The 16,048-nt window shown below is 49.3% G+C and overlaps 1 long non-coding RNA gene across 2 annotated transcripts; it reads left to right on the top strand.

The window, feature by feature from the left end:
* The first annotated feature begins 798 nt into the window (after positions 1 to 798).
* On the top strand, positions 799 to 15,625 carry LOC119096055 (uncharacterized). Of its 2 annotated transcripts, none has more exons than XR_005093988.1 (3): positions 799 to 966; positions 13,718 to 13,745; positions 15,275 to 15,625. It is a non-coding gene; the product is annotated as an uncharacterized LOC119096055 (long non-coding RNA). The 2 variants fall into 2 exon arrangements; XR_005093989.1 differs by lacking the exons at positions 13,718 to 13,745; positions 15,275 to 15,625 and adding exons at positions 5,030 to 5,163; positions 5,740 to 5,779.
* Positions 15,626 to 16,048: the final 423 nt, after the last annotated feature.

The raw sequence follows: 16,048 nt of genomic DNA, 5'->3' as shown, positions 1-16,048 counted from the left end.
AGGAATATATCACATCACATTCGTCCCTTCGGTGGCGCGGGTGGTCTTTTGACTGGCGCAGTGGAGCCAATATTGACGCAGGAACCCCCATGCCGCAACAGCATCCCTGATAGCCGCAGGTGGTCTAATAATTGACACATAGACTCTAGTTCGGCTTAACGTGCCCATGCTGGAATTTGGTTGGAGGGCCCACAGTTCGGTAATGGGGGGCCCTGACTAACATAGGACCCTTCCATTACCTCAATGTGAACACTCATCATAAGTTATATTGTTTACTTTCATTGTCAGAGAGCACCCACCAACGCGAAGGGTCCTCTGTCATTCGAGGTCCCGTCCCCGTCCCTGTTGAGCAGATCTTCTCCTGACCGACTTTAGACCACTTGTTGACGCAGGGCCCCTGAGCGATACAGAAGCCCCGCAGTGTTGCAGGGGCCCCGACCAATAAAGATCGCGGGCCCGGCCTCGTCCCTGCTTGGGACATGGGCCCCAGAGCTCACACCGACACAGAGCCGGCTGTTCGGTGTTGGTGATCTCTGGCCGGAATAGAGGACCACTCTGCTTCAGGGGTCTCCAGCCGGTGCAAGAGGCTCTCTAACTGCCATTTAAGATCACGGCAGCAGTCGGCCGCGTCAGTGGGTAGTACCCTCCGCTGGGGGACACCCACCGTTGACCGCCATCAGCCACGAATCAACGACAGTTGGAACGATCGATCCACACGTGTGGCGGCCACAGATGCCGCGGGGACGGCGCGGTGCCCCGCAGGCGGGGCCGGCGGCAGTGTGCCGGCGACAGGCTGTGGCGTCGGAGGTCGGATGACGACGCTCGTCAGGGGTCTCCGCTGGCCGATCTGCGGGGCGGAGGATCAATGCGAGGTGGTGAATGCCAGCGGGACGATCCAGGGACACCGAACGCGTTTGCTGTGAGCTCGCCCGACGTCAGTTGACTCGGCGCAACTTTGAATAGCTGGTAAGGTTGGTTTTCAGTGTGATGCGGGCGATGCCATTAGTTGAGTCAGGGTCTGGAGACGCCCCCCCCCCCATCCCCCACCCCCACCTCTTTCTGGGCTCGATTCAGGGAACACAAAACCGGTGCGTCTGGCATGCGCGTCAATGGCGCGTCAGGAGCTGATGTTGTTGGCGTCGCTTGCCCCTCAACCTGGTGGGAAAGGTGAACACTGCACGGAATCAGATCCTGTCCCCTTTATCTCCCAGACAAGCACAACGAGATCTTAGGAGCATCCCAACTGTCCTGTGCTTTAAATGGATACTGCTGCTGACTTCCTATTACTAAACGTCTCCACGGCTAAGGTCTCTTTTATCTTGCCCTCCTTTTACGTGTGGGACTGTGCTCAAATCCACGCGTTGTCGTTTCACGATTAATTGCATCCATTCGCTACCCACGCCTGCGCATTTTGGCGGCGCTACAAGTGCATTGGTTATGAACAAGTTCCAGGAAAGTTTGCATCCAAAGTTATTATTTTACGTTCGTAATTGCAAAACAAGTGTGGATGTAGGTAATAATGACCGATGGGAGCGCAAACGCAAAACTGGGTAATATTTCTGGGAGTATTTGCCTGGACATTTCATAGAGGTCTTACCTACCCGTACCCGTCCTCATGTCCGTAAATTTACCAAATATGTTCCCAACCCACCCCGTCACCCATGTCATCCAGCCTGCTAAGTCTTGTGCCTATTACTCAACTTTGCTTTGATTTGGGCTTTGCAGATATTGTTCTGTTCGCAAGTGGGAAATGCTGAAAAAGCTGGTGTGGCAGAGCAGCTGGATCAAAACGCTTCGACAAAATGCCGACAAACGACAAAATTTTCACAACATGCCGGCAAAACGACAAAATTCATGACGAAATACCAAAATCGCGTTAATTCGAATGCAACAAAGTATAATCGCTGCAGTTCCTGCAACGCAGCATTTTCCATCCATATATACATGTGTCTGAAGATTAAGCAAACCCCACCTGCATCACTAGATTGTATGCAAGGTAATGCAAAAGAGGCATTCAAAGTTCGGCATGAATTCATCGCATACCAAGCTAAAGCAGCATGAGCTGGGCTACCGGGAAAACCTGCCTAGAAACGCGAGTCTGGTCCTATGGCACATGAACAGATTAATCTCAACATATTTGTGCTTCAAGAAATGCCGCTTGGTTTGACTTGCCGCGGCTAAGATACCGAGCGGCATTGGAATGACAGTATTTTCCGCGTTTCGACTAGATGTGTACTAGAAAACTGTCGAAGGAAATGCAGGGGGAGGGGGAGGGGCTGGGGAGGGGGAGGGGCAAATGGGGAGTCAGTCAGTCTCTATCCCTGCATGCAATAAATTTGAGTCTGTGGCATTGCATGGAAAGAAGCGTCACATGGTTCGCATTTAATCTCTTCCCCTCCCCCCCTCCCCAAACGGTCCACTGCTTCTGCTTGGTTTGGTATCTGTTTAGGTTTCCAACGCGACTGCATGACGCTAAAGATAAACAGACTTTAGAAAACCTGCGGCAATACGTTTTACCAGGTCCAAGTTGCCGACAACGGATGCAGTCACAGTTGTTGTTTAGCCTGAGTGCCGTTACGTTCTGACTTTTGTAACAGCGTGCATCTATTTCTTGCCACCTTGATTGACCGTTGTTGACATACCTCGGCGTGGTTTTGAATCGGGTGTTTCATACATTTCTGCACCTAGAACTCGACGCACCCAGAAGTTGACGCTAAACATGGAGTTCTATAATCAGAGATCATTCTCGCCCGGGTCAGGCGGACCATGGCGCCGTCGCATGTCGCCGTCGCCATCACTACTCTATCACGTTGTTCCATACAAACGAGAGCCGGTTGTGAACTTTACCGTTCGCACATTAAACTAAGTCAGATGAGTGCACGCTATACGAGTTCATCTCACCGAGACAAAACGTGGCGCACACTGGGAAACGCCTGTTTGTTGTTGGTGAACGAATGCACACCCTGTTGTTTGGTACACTCATTTGATGCAGTAAATTTGCGCTTATTTTGGTGCTGTATGACTTGACATTACGTGCGCCTAGGATCTATGTGATAGGAACCATTCCATAAAATAGTTACGAACTGCACCTGCACTGTAGCCTAGCTGTGCGACGCCCACGCATGTGTGACCGCTTTACAAAGAGCTTGATTTGTATACTAAACAACATGACGACATCATGAACAGTGTGCTCTCTTGCGACATGCGCAATTCCCATAACAAAATGCTCTTGCGTGTTATATGTTTGACATCATGTACAGTGTGCTCTCTTGCGGCATGTACAGTTCCCATAACCAAACGTTGTAATCGTGTTGTATGTTGCCTGCACCACGGCCCGGTCGGTTCCTGATGTCAGCCTGCCCTTACACTGAGGCGGAAAATGCAAATCAACGACATGACGCCACGAAAAATTGATAGCTTCTGCTTGCCACGGGATGACATTTGCAAGCTGTTTTCTTGGCATGCATAGGGTATCGTGGTTCAAGGATGCTGTGTTATATCAATTGGAAATAGTATAGCTCTTCCCGGATGGCGTGACTCTGCTGCACTGGCTTCGAAATACCATGTAGCACGAGAAAGCTTCAGCTACGGGAAGTCATTCCGCCAGAATTCATCAGCAGAAGAAATTCCAATCACCGATAAGCTTTGCTTCTCTCCATAATAGATGCTTTGGAATGTCAGCAGCACATAGTAGACCACATGTGGCCGGATTGAGAAAAGTAACCAAAGCAAATCGACCACAGAAGTAGTATGCATATCTTAATGCAATTAATGCAAGCTAGCTCACACGAAACATCAATGTTGCCCTCATAAAGCCCTGGTGAATTTCAGTAAATCGCTAGTCGATTACTATCGTCTTAGTTGACGCAGCGATTATCGGCCACCGCCATCTGCGGCGAAAGAACGAACGCATCGCGTCCCATCGGCATTTCCTAATTACGGTGGGCGCGAGAAGAGGTCTCAAAGAAGGTGTTCTGGATGGTCATCATAACGGGGCGCTAAGAACGTCGCGTCAGGTAGCCTTGGTGTTGGACGGGAATTCCACGGTCTACCCGCCTCTACTTGGTGCTGCCCGGCGCAGCTGAGGCCGCTTGTCTGGAACGGGCGGGCGAGCGTGACCAGGTGGCTAAGAAAAGATGTTGTAGGCCGCGGACGTGGCGCACAAAGGAAGGGAGAGAACTCGGACTTTTTGCTCTTCCGTTCTCGGGGTATTTCCTTGAGTTTCCAACTATCTTAGGTTGGACTGTCTCAGATCAAAGTTCTGGCATGGCAGAGGTCGCGCATGTGACATCCACATGACTGATATCAACCATGTTGCTGGGGCCGTCATTACATGGTGTTCTCCCTACACCTGGAATACTGCATATCTGGGCGGGAGCCGTTGTTGCTAATCGTTTACAGAAGACTAGCTGCCATGGGTAGACGACCAGAACTTGGCCACCAAAATCGCCGACTGCCGGCAGGTTAGTTGATGCCGGACTCTGGATGCCTGTCTTCAGTCGCGGGAGGCTTACTCCGTCACAGGTATTCCAACACCCCGAGAAAAGAGATCATGCGTCTCTTCGCCTTCAGAGACTTAATTGCGAGCACGGGGAAAGCGCTCCAAAGCACTTGGCACCGAGCAATAACAACGCTGCATTTTGACGGGCAGCAAACCATTCAGCCCTGTGTCTACGGAATGCACGGCAGAACGCCGTGAAAGGCGTAGCAAACTGGTTAATCCGATGGTATCAGCCGTCGGCCGAGCTGGCACGAACACTGACGTGGTGGGACGTGGTTTCCACGATCTGAAAAGATTGGGTGAGGGACTTTTAAGTGTCCACATGGGTTTTCGTGGAAAATGTGCGTTGGTATACGATATGGTAAAAGGTATTTTACGGAAGATTCCACCGCCTCCTGGAAACAAGGACATGAAACATGCCGTGCAACATTACCGAACATGTTGGACAGGCAGCGGGCAGTACCTCTGATATCTTTTGCCAGCGCAAAACTCTGTTGGTCCGACCTGTCCCTGGCCTCGCTGCCTCAGGACATGATCACCGGGAACGGCACCTTCCATCTGTGGCTGTCAACCCTGGCGGTGGACCGCAGCTGGAAGCTAGTGGTAGCCTGCTGCGGCCTCGCGCTGATGTCTGTTCTGCACGAGGGACTTCTGGCAGCCAGGTCAGCCACGTCAAAACAACGCTTAGTGCGGTATTGCTAAGTTTTTTCTTTCTTTCTAGCTCAAACGTGTTTGGCTAGTAGTAGCAAGCATGTGACATGAACTTTTTCTGAACAACCCCTGAATAAGGACATCGTGTGTCCTTGCCGGGAACCTCAGTTAGTAAAACAGTGGACTCGCCATGAAGAGGATCCTGGCTCTAATCCCTTCAACTTCATGGAGATTATTCCCATTGCGTAGCACACGTCATTGACAGCCGAGCATCAATCATTCGCCCAGTCCTTCTCAGGAGTCCATAACATCTGACGTCAACTGGAGAGCAAGCCTGGCCGACCCCCACCAGACGAGAGCGATAATCCGGACCATAATTCCATCCGCAACACCAGCGCGCTTCCTCAGTCCTTCCGTAAAACGAAGCTCCAGTATGACTCGTGTTCGGCTGACGCCTACGTGGTGTTCACGCACCAGATCAGGAGCGTCCGACCTCGCCCAGCAGAGCCGGTCAGCAGCCCGCTGTGCTGCTGTTTCGATCCGGGTCGGCCGTGACCGCTGTCAGACCGTTCCCCCTCGTGCTGCAGAACGGTGACGGCGAGCGACCACGACGTGGGCAGATGGCGGAGCCGCCATCACTGGTGAGCCTTCCGCAATGCTCTTCTCATGTTTAGCTGTCGCTAGCCATGGCCGAGGACAAGGTCTGTAGTCGCGCGACCCAGTCGACCGCGTACCTGTATTGAACTCGCTTCACTATCAGGCGTGAGACGCGGGTTCGAATCTCACCCGGTCGGTGAAATTTCACTGATCGGATCGCGATGGCTGGCGTCAGTGACCGAGGCGACAATAAATAGCCATGGTGGTTACGCAGCAGGGGTCGACTCCGATCCTCGCCACTGTGCTGTGACAGAGATGCCAGCGGCCATGTAGTATGCGCAGGCGCGCGACCGAGACAGAAGCGCACGCTTCTGTCTCAGTCATGGGACAGAGGCACACGCTTCTATCTCAGTCATGGGACAGAGGCGCACACTTCTATCTCAGTCATGGGACAGAGGCGCACGCTTCTGTCTCAGCCATGGGACAGAGGCGCACGCTTCTGTCTCAGTCATGGGACGGAGGCGCACGCTTCTGTCTGTCACCGCCAGAAGCCGACCAGCAGTCCCGTGCCAGGTCTGCTACGCAGGGCTCGACCTCTGAGCACTCTCTTCGGGCTGCATTTGGGGTCACGCACTTGAGGGTCCCAAATGAGAAGGATGTCTACAGTGGGCTCCGTCTCAAAAAGAGACTGGTCTCAACTTTTCCCGGAATTTAACATTATGGTTATGACGTCGCATGAAGAAAGCATCAAAGAAAGCCATGATGCTGCCTGACTTTTGAATGGTGGCGAATCCAGTGTGTGTGTACGAACACACAACTATACTGATACATATATATATATATATATATATATATATATAAAATCTTAAACATGAAACATCATCGGGTGGCAAAAGTACTTAAAACTTCATGGCCAGGACAGCATTCGCTATCACTTAGGTAGTTGACAACGTTTCGATACATTACGTATCATCATCAGGACATCATCATATCGTATCATCATCAGTTACGTATCATCATCAGGACGAGTGCAATGGTACAAGTTCAATCGTCTCATGTTCTTTTTCATAAAGTCTCATATCTTTAATTTTCCCTAAGCATAAGACCGCCTCTAATTGTTATATGATTGTATTTGTTGTATGCAATGCCAACTGAGAACCAAGAAAATTGGGCTAGTGAACGAATGAATACTTTTTTTAGAAACTGTGACTCATTGCCATGGTGCTAGTATCAACTCGAGCGTATTATTTTTTCGTGACATCGTAAGGTTCTTCTGAACATTGCGCCTTGTATCGATAACAGACAGTCTCTGAGACTGTTCCTCTTCGTCGATATTACCGTATGCTGTTGAATGCAGTCTCAAACTCCAAGAAATACAATAAGCAAGTCACGAGCCAACAGTGTACGAGATAAAAAGTAACTTAAAAGTCAATACTGTGTGGTATGCTTCCGTGTTTTGCGGTTCAAATGCTCCCAGTAGCTGTCACTAGTTGTTCTGTGTGGTGGGCGACCGCCAACAGTGCGGCCTGATGCCGAGAGATCGGCGTGGAAAGGGTCAGTCGGAAAAGTCTGCGAGAAGATGAGAGTCTAGTTTCCACGCCTTACGTCGATTGACATTCCCGTTTAATTTAAGAGGATTGTTCGCACCAACAACGAGAGATCATGCCGAAAGATAACGCGAAGAGAAAGCAAGGACAATTTATTAACGTGGTGGGTTTCTGATCCCGTCCCGTCACGCTGGTCGTCTGGTGTTTTACTGTTTACTTTTGCTTCTGGTAGCATCGGTATACCCCCGCTGGGGCATGCTGGCGTGGAAATAAAGTGCATCCGGTACGCTCCTTTAGTCGCAATTTTCGTCATGGAGGATGCTTCTTTTGAAGAAAAAAATTAATCTGCCTCATCCCGCATTTGCCGTAAAACCAATTGCCCTATAATTCCGACTATCTTCATTGTGCGATCCAGTTCTAGGAAAAGCAATGAGCTTGAGGCGAGAGAGGATGGAAGAATAAAATATTCATGAAAAACATACCTCCATTATGTGCCGTAGGTGATAAGGGTACCAAAACTTTGGCCGGGGAATGAATCCAATCAAAAGAAAAATACTTTGCGTGAGAAAAAATCATGATGAGAAACAGCGTGACCGTGCACAACTCACCTGGCGTTTGGCTTTACTTTTCAACATCTTAAAGTGTACTGTAGTCCTCAACATCCGACAACGGAGCGTTTCTTACTGACAAGCGAAAGTACCGACGCCTTGATACCGGCAGAGTAGATCAGCTAATTTCAGAGCTCTGGAGGGAGCGAGAGGTGAGATGGGAGCGTGCTGTCTCAGATCCTGTCGCTGCCGCCAACGCCTCAACCAGCGCTGCCGCCACCAGCCGTTCAAATAGAGCCGCTGCCACAGCTCCTCAGTCAGAGCCTCTGGCTTCTGAACCAGAGTGGCCGCCGCCGCTATCTCCTGAACTAGTCACCGCTGCCAGCGCCTCTGCCAGAGCCTCTGGCTTCTGAACCAGAGTGGCCGCCGCCGCTATCTCCTGAACTAGTCACCGCTGACAGCGCCTCTGCCAGAGCGGCCACCGCGGTCAGGTCCTGAAGAAGAGCCGCCACCAGCTGCTGGATCAGAGCCGCCACCAGCTGCTGGATCAGAGCCGCCACCAGCTGCTGGATCAGAGCCGCCACCGGCTGCTGGATCAGAGCCGCCACCAGCTGCTGGATCAGAGCCGCCACCAGCTGCTAGATCAGAGCCGCCACCAGCTGCTGGATCAGAGCCGCCACCAGCTCCTCAGCCAGCGCTGTCTCCGCCAGCTCCTCGGCCGCCGAGTTACCGCATGGGTGCGTCAGCTGCGACGATGATGTAACTTTGTGGCTGGCTCACCGCTCGCTCAAACCAAAAGTCGCTTCGGTTTACGTGACAGAGGCTGTGATAACATCTCTGCAACAACGCGTGGTTGGTGGCATCGCCACCAAAAACGTAACCTTCACCGCGGCAATGCCACGTGTTCGAAGGAATTAGTACAGATCCAGGCCACTGGTGCACCGGTTGTCCACACTACAGGTAAAGCGAACAACGTGGAAAGAGCCTGTGTGCATGTTTGCACTGATGTCCTGCGCTTTGCTGGCAACGTATTTTCAGTGAACCATCCCCAAGCAGCACCGCCTTTTTCGCTTAAATATCTCGAGCATCAGAAAATGTGGCATAGCACTGATGACCCTTGTCTGTACTCCCTCGATCTTCTGTTGTCCACTCTTTTAAGCGCTCCGTGCACTGCATTCCACGTTTTCTCGTGACTTTCCTCTGACACTCTCAGCAGCCCCTAAACAAGACAGTACTTTTGTGCACCAATATCGGCTGCATCAGCAGTCTCAGTCACTTAAGCCAAAGTCACTGTTCAGTAAAGCTGACGGTGTCACAACATAATCGGAGTCATTTACATTATCGCCACAGCTGTCTGCCTCACATGATGGCTAAGCAGCAGAGGAGTTGGCAGCGTCAGCGGCTCTGGTCGAGGAGCTGGCAGCGGCGGTGCTGGTTGAGTAGCTGGCGGCGGCAACACTGGTTATTCAGCTGACAACGCTGGAACTGGTTGATGTCGTGTGCGATCGCAATGCTTAGTTTTGATAGTTATGTGTAGTTCACACGGTTATTCGCATCCCTTGTTGGTGTTTTTCAGCTCACTTTTTTGCGCCTTTCACGCAGTCTTGTTTACTGGGGCGGGGGGGGGGGGGTATGTAATGGCTGAAATTTGGATAACCTTATCAGCTATCTTGCTAATGCCGCAGTTTGTAGGGGCATGTTTTTTGTCAATATTTCGTCCTTTCATATCCTTTAGCCTCTAACTTCGCAACTTTTCTGCACTACCTGACCCACGTGATAAGCTTTTAGACGATAGGCCACATAGTTGTACGGCAAACACAGGGTAACGCAACCGCATTTCGCTTCCAACCGAGTTCCCTCCACAGCTAACATTACTGCGAAGGGAGAGAATGCACGCAATTTCCACCCAAACACGCCAAACGCGAACGCACCCAGGCTATCAGAGGGAATGTAAACAATAGAAGCAACAGACAACCGACGTGATGAAATAGGGTCGAAAAGCCAAACAAGCATTCAACTATCCGCTTTTCCGTTTTACGTCATCCTTCGACATCATCCCTCGTTATCGGTATGAGAATCCTATCCTCCTAAGAGAAATGCCAATCGCCGCTAATTCTGCGGAAATTGCCTTTCGTCCGCCTGCGGATTATTCCGATTGGCCTTGGCCTTTTTCACAAACAGCTCTCGGCGGCGGCGCCAGGAGTTCGGCACAGACGCCTCAGATGGTGGCCCCCCGACAACTAGCGACTCGAGGTCATGAACAGGGGTAATCAGATATGTCAAATGAAAAAAATTAGAACGCCGGTAGTGGTGAGTTTCTTAGACAACTTCAAAAATACTTGGCGATGTTTGAAATCAGGGCATAATGATGCACCAGGTAAGACTTATGATGCTTGAGTTTCCCACAAGACATATCTACACATTGAACCTGCACGAAATAATTGAAATGAAATCAAGAAAAAGAGTGCTGAATTGCCGATAACTGCGGCGATAATACAATACGCAACCAGGAGATAGGATCCAATAACCAGGAGATCACAACACCTGTCAAACCTGTGAGCGGTGGTGGAATGGACCGTCGGCTGCGGGCCGAAAGCCCGCTGTGGGTCTTCCGCGCGTGGTGCCCGGTCCGGTCCGAGCCACTGCCGCTGATCAGGGCAGTTGACCTCGGCGATGGCGGCCGGCGCAAGCGATGACGCGTTTGGTTCGAGGGGACGAGGTATTGCCATGGGAATAGCAGCCTACTCCGAAACATGACGAGACTCAGTCGATTCTGTGCTCGCGTTTGCGTGCTGTTTGGCGCAGGGAGCTAGAATCGCTTTGAACTAGGTCGTAAAAAGACCGTGCAGGAGTGAAAAAATCCATCTACAAAAGATGGAACTAATGATCTCGTGACTGATGCTTCAGCAAACAAAGGCATCTATTTCAAGTTGGCATAGATGTGATATCAGAAACCTGACAAAACAAAAACAAAACAAAACAAAAAATAAAAATTGTTAACACCAATAATTTGATACTGCACTTTGCACTTCCCTTCCACAGCACGTTTACCACAAAACAAAGGAAAGGAATTCAATAGCAAGATAACAAAAGAAAATTCAACAAACATGAAACACTTAGACAAAAAGCAACATTGGACTCCTACACATCAGCCCATCACCAAGTCAAACACAATAGACATACCTCTGGCTTCTGCTAAGATGGGTTCAGGGAAAACAAACATTTTGTCACTGTTTCTTATAAAATACCAAAGCTTATTTCCATGAAAGTAGCCTAGCTATGCCTAACCTAAAGAGGCCTTATTTCTTCTCATCCTGTCTAACCTGTCTGTATCACAGCAGCAGTTGTGCGTTACTGATTCTTGCACAACTCCTATTGCCACTTGCATGCACTTAACCAAGTTAACCCGACTTGGAGTAGCCCATATGTTGGAGGTCTTCTCAGCTCACCTATCTGTTGGCAGTAGCACTTGTGATAAAACATGATAAAGCTAATTTGTGGCTGCTTTCAACTTGCACTTGCATTCAGTTCATTTGTGTATGCTTGTTGACATCAGACAAAGTTGACAACACATAAACGAAAACAACTTAAATCACTTTGAACAACTTATTTTGATTGCCATGGTTAACATATGTCAAGGGCAAAAATGAGTGTGCTGCACAAAACAATCACCCGTCTCCAAAAGTGACCTAATCTTTAGACAACCATGCTAGTATTGCCGTCTGCCTTTTGGGCTGCAGCAAATGCATCAATTTAGGCTTGTTTATTCACATTTAATGACACAGTTTGGGATGTTGGCTTCACATTTTAAGTGGAATGCTCTGACTATTTGTTACATACTAATATTTAACTCAAAATATAATTGCTATGCAGCTTATAGTACTCCTGTGTTAAAAATACAGTGCATAGATACAGTACGGCCACAATATTTTTATTTATCTATTTTGCAGTCATTTGTCAGTCAGCAAACCATGACAACGATAGAAAATATTTGGTTGAAGCAGCCATGAGAGAGCACTTTAAGAAATTTGGGGCAAATAATCAGTAATATGAAACAAAATAAGCCCAGTGCATGCACTGTGGCATCAAATTTGTCTTATGACGAAACTCTATGGATTAAGACAGAAAATGGCTAACTCTGATTACCAATCATGTGTTGAAAGCAGATAAGGTAAGCAATTAATTGGTCCACAGGGGTCTTACTGGCTTCTTCCTGCTCCCTCAAAACAAAAAGCCAGTACCTTTCGCATGGTCTGCTGGCAGACAGTCATCCCACTCCCCTCCCCCCCCCCCCCTCACCCAAATATAAATATCAATCATGTCCACCAACCTACGAGATTAAAATACGAAACGAGTAAGAGGTGTACATGATAAACATCTCCATAGGACAAAATTTCGCCATAAAACACTTTTGTATTAGCTGCGTCAGGTCTGTCCAAAAGCTGTGTATGGCAGCATTAGGATGGCCTTATCAGGTAGCCTGGTGAGTTAGACACTCGAAAGGTTTGGATCTATCATTATTGAGCACCACCATGAACCAAGAAAATGGTTAGCCGAGTGTTTAACATGTAAAAAAGGCGGTAAAAATAAGTTCCGTGCTTCAAATTGTCTCCTTCATTCCCTGTGAATTGTTCACTGTTGGGTGCATATTAAACGTGTTCGGGCAGCTGGCGAAATATTCCGATTTAGGCATAAATGACGTACAAGTTTGCAGTTGGAGCATCTTGCAGAACAATTGGTCAACATTTTAAGCAACAGATGGTACCTCTAAAGGCAATCGGAAAGGAAGGAAGAACAAAGTGGTATCACACTCGTATGGTACCAAGAAAGGCATGAGTAGTTAAATAAATATAAAGACTGATAAATTTTGGCATCAGCTGAGTTGACTTAAAATCTATTAACATGAGTGTTCAAATGGTGAAATTAATCTTGTAAATCTTATCTAGAAGACATTTCTTGAGTTTTTCACCCTTGCATTTCCAGAGTGACGCAATTTAGTGGTCAAGTTTCCTCGGGAAAAAAAAAATACGTGGAGTAAAATTATCTACCAATCCTTGCTGGTATTTGCACCACGCTCTGCTTTCGTGATGTCATGGTCAGACCAAAAAATAGGGGATGCGTGAAAATGTTGCATTTGGCACACAGCTGCCGATTGTGATGCATTTTGTGAACAAACCAAACTTAATGCGTGCAAGCGGCTGGAGTCGCTGGGGTTCTTGTGCTTGGAGGTACCTGGTGCCCTTGCTCTGTGCATACATAGACATGATTCAGATGTAGGGTGAGGCAGGACATAGCCATTGGTGCCCAGGTTCTGTGGAGCCTCGTTTATGCTTGGTGGCTTCAAGTAAGCTCGGTTTTGGATGACATCTAAAACCTAAGAAAGAGAAAGAGGGGTTTGGCATGTGCGATCAGGCAATGTCAGGCAGGAGTGAAAAATTCATATAAAATATGGGGAAAATGAGTCAAAGATTCCTCCTCATAGGGTGTTGCTTTGCACCCAAAGTCGGCAATTCTAGGACACCGGTTTGGCGTGACGATGCCTTTCTCTCTTTGCAAATGTGCAGCCTAAGATACTAAATAATTTTCGTTCTTTGCTACGCACTTATTTCCGTTTAACAATGTTTGTAAGCAGCCAATGTTAGCATCAGAGCGGTACGTGACGCAACACTTGCCGGGGAGCTTTTCCGTATCCGCCACCGCGCAGCAGATGTGAGAAATAGCAGCTGAGGGCCGTGCTGCTTGACCACTTGTTGCCGACGTCGAGTTCTCTGACGTGTTTAGATCGCCAGATGATAGTTGGCGGTTTGGCCTCACGCTCATCACTGAAGTGCGTTCCGCGACTGAGACGAATAACTGTTTGCATGTTTTTTCAGGCTCCAGGTCCTGCTCCACACGGTACAGGTAAGAAAGTCGTCCTTCTCAAAGCGCTATTTCGTGAGTTACGTTGAGACTCGTTGAATTACACGTACTTGTACGCCAGCTGGGAGATTGTCACGAATGTAAGCCACGGACAATGAGCGGGCGTAGCTTGTTAAGGTTAGCGGATTGAATCATTGCTCGGAGTATCGTCCTCCTTTGGTGAGTTAGTATATACACAACGTTTCGGCCAGTTAATCCTCCGGCCGTCGTCAGCTGCTATTGGGTCCTGAGGAAAGGACTAGATGGCGCTGGCTTTCCGCTGTGTGTGCATCACGACTCGAATATTCCTCCTTGAATCGCCGGGATTCGAACCGGCGTTTTCTCTTCGATTCCGGCGCTCTACTATTTTAACTGTGAGCTGTGACGCACGTATGTCTGAAAGCCAACCACTATGCAGTCCTCCGTAGGACGCAATGACAACTGGTGACGGCCAGAGAATGAGCTGGCCGAATTATACTAACACTATACTATGGTATACATGCTGACACACCAGGCGGGGACGATAATCTGAATGATTATTCCATCCGTGGTGCAAGTCAACTTCTCAATCCACCCGTAAAATTATTAATAAGATTTGTCAAAGCATCTATGTCGACAGTTACCTATTGCCGGCTTCGGAAATACATAAAACAAAACTTAGAGCTGTGCCAGCTCCTTAACGGCGTAGATATTTCAATCCGACATTGTATGCAAAATTCAACCTACCAGCAGCCGCCAGGCAAAAAGTGCAACACGTACCAGCGAGTGCAGCGTTCACCAACTGCCGTCGATAACCTATGTTAAAGGGGTATAGCTCACAGAAGCGTCGTGCAGTTGTTTCCGAACCCCATACGACAACCATCACAACCATACGACAACCATCTGACCATGCAGCTGTTGCAGATTTACGTAACAGCTTGGCATCAGCCATGCTGATCACCGCCTCTCAGCTTACGCTTTGCGCCAGAACACCCGTTTCAAAGTGGCTTTGGCTGACATGTATTACCCCGACTTCGACTGCCACCCCTATCCAGCTGTGCACTGCAGAGGAGGTGGTGCGTGACCTCACGTGACCTCCTACAGGATGGCTACCTCCGCCTGGCGGACAAACGCAGCAGAAATGCGTGCCAGATGTAACCCCTCGGTCGCATTCGTGCTTGGGCTGCGAAGGGTAACGCTGCCGTGAGTCCCCGTGATGCTGTCATTCGTGCCTGTGTGCCGCACCCTCTGTCCTTGTCTGACGCTGTCGTCAGTCCTCGGGACGCCGTAGGCTGCCACTGTGGCGCTCCCATCTATACTTAAGGCGCTGTTGTCTGCCCTTGTGTCGCTGTCGTCTGTCATTGTGACGCTGTCGTCTGTTCTCGCGACGCTGGCGTTTGGCCCATCCTTATGGCGCTTCTGTTTGTTCTTGAGCCGCTGCCGTCCGTTCTTGCCAGGCCTCCAGGTGTATGTCTGCCCTCGTAACACTTCGGTCTGTTTTTTTTTGTTTTTGTTTTTTTTTTTGTTACCGCTCGCGTGACCGTGCTCGGCAGGTCACCATCAGCTACCTGTTGATGCTGGCCGTGATGACGCAGAACGCGTGGGTGCTGACTGCCGTCTGCCTGGGCGCCGGCTTGGGTTACGGCACGTTCAGGCCGCTGGTGATGAAGGTCGGCTCCGGACTCAACAGCGGCCACGGGGAAAGTGGCGCCCAGTACCGCAGCATATCAAGTGTGCGGTAGGCTTCGACAGCGCGGAGGATACTTACCAAACGTACCACGAGCTTTCAGAGGTCTTCTACACGTCCGCCACGAATGTGCATCAGCTTCTCTGCAGCGTTACAGAGGTCGGATTTAGCTGCAATCAGACTGCTCAGACATCGAGGCGTGAATTTTTTTTGTGAATCTTAAGAGCGTCTGAAATGGGGCGTCACATTCGTGGAAATGTAAATACATTGAACCGGGTTCGCACTTAATCTTGATGACGTCGCATCGTGGTGAATTTCAAACTGGACACCACGCTGCTGTCAGACTGGACGGTCTGACTAACCTACACGCTACTGGCGCACCGGATCGCCAGGCCCGGCAGGATCCCGGAAATGGAAAATCCTAGTGCTCATCAATCGCTGTTACGAATGCGCGATGTTGAACTGGAGCCAGTTGCGTGATAAAGGTGGGCGCGTTTTTCGATTACCCTTAAAATTTGTGGTACAAGTTGGTTTTAAGATACAGTAGTGGGGTTTCGACGACATGCGCTATGTCCCAACCTTACCATGCTTCTCACCAATCAAACCAATCCCTTTCCTGACGTTTTGACACATCTCAAAC

Source organism: Pollicipes pollicipes, unplaced genomic scaffold, assembly GCF_011947565.3.
Source record: "Pollicipes pollicipes isolate AB1234 unplaced genomic scaffold, Ppol_2.1 Scaffold_4219;HRSCAF=4965_pilon_pilon_pilon, whole genome shotgun sequence".
In the NCBI taxonomy this organism is placed as follows: Eukaryota; Metazoa; Arthropoda; class Thecostraca; order Pollicipedomorpha; family Pollicipedidae; genus Pollicipes; species Pollicipes pollicipes.
This window is presented reverse-complemented; position numbering and strand designations above follow the sequence as displayed.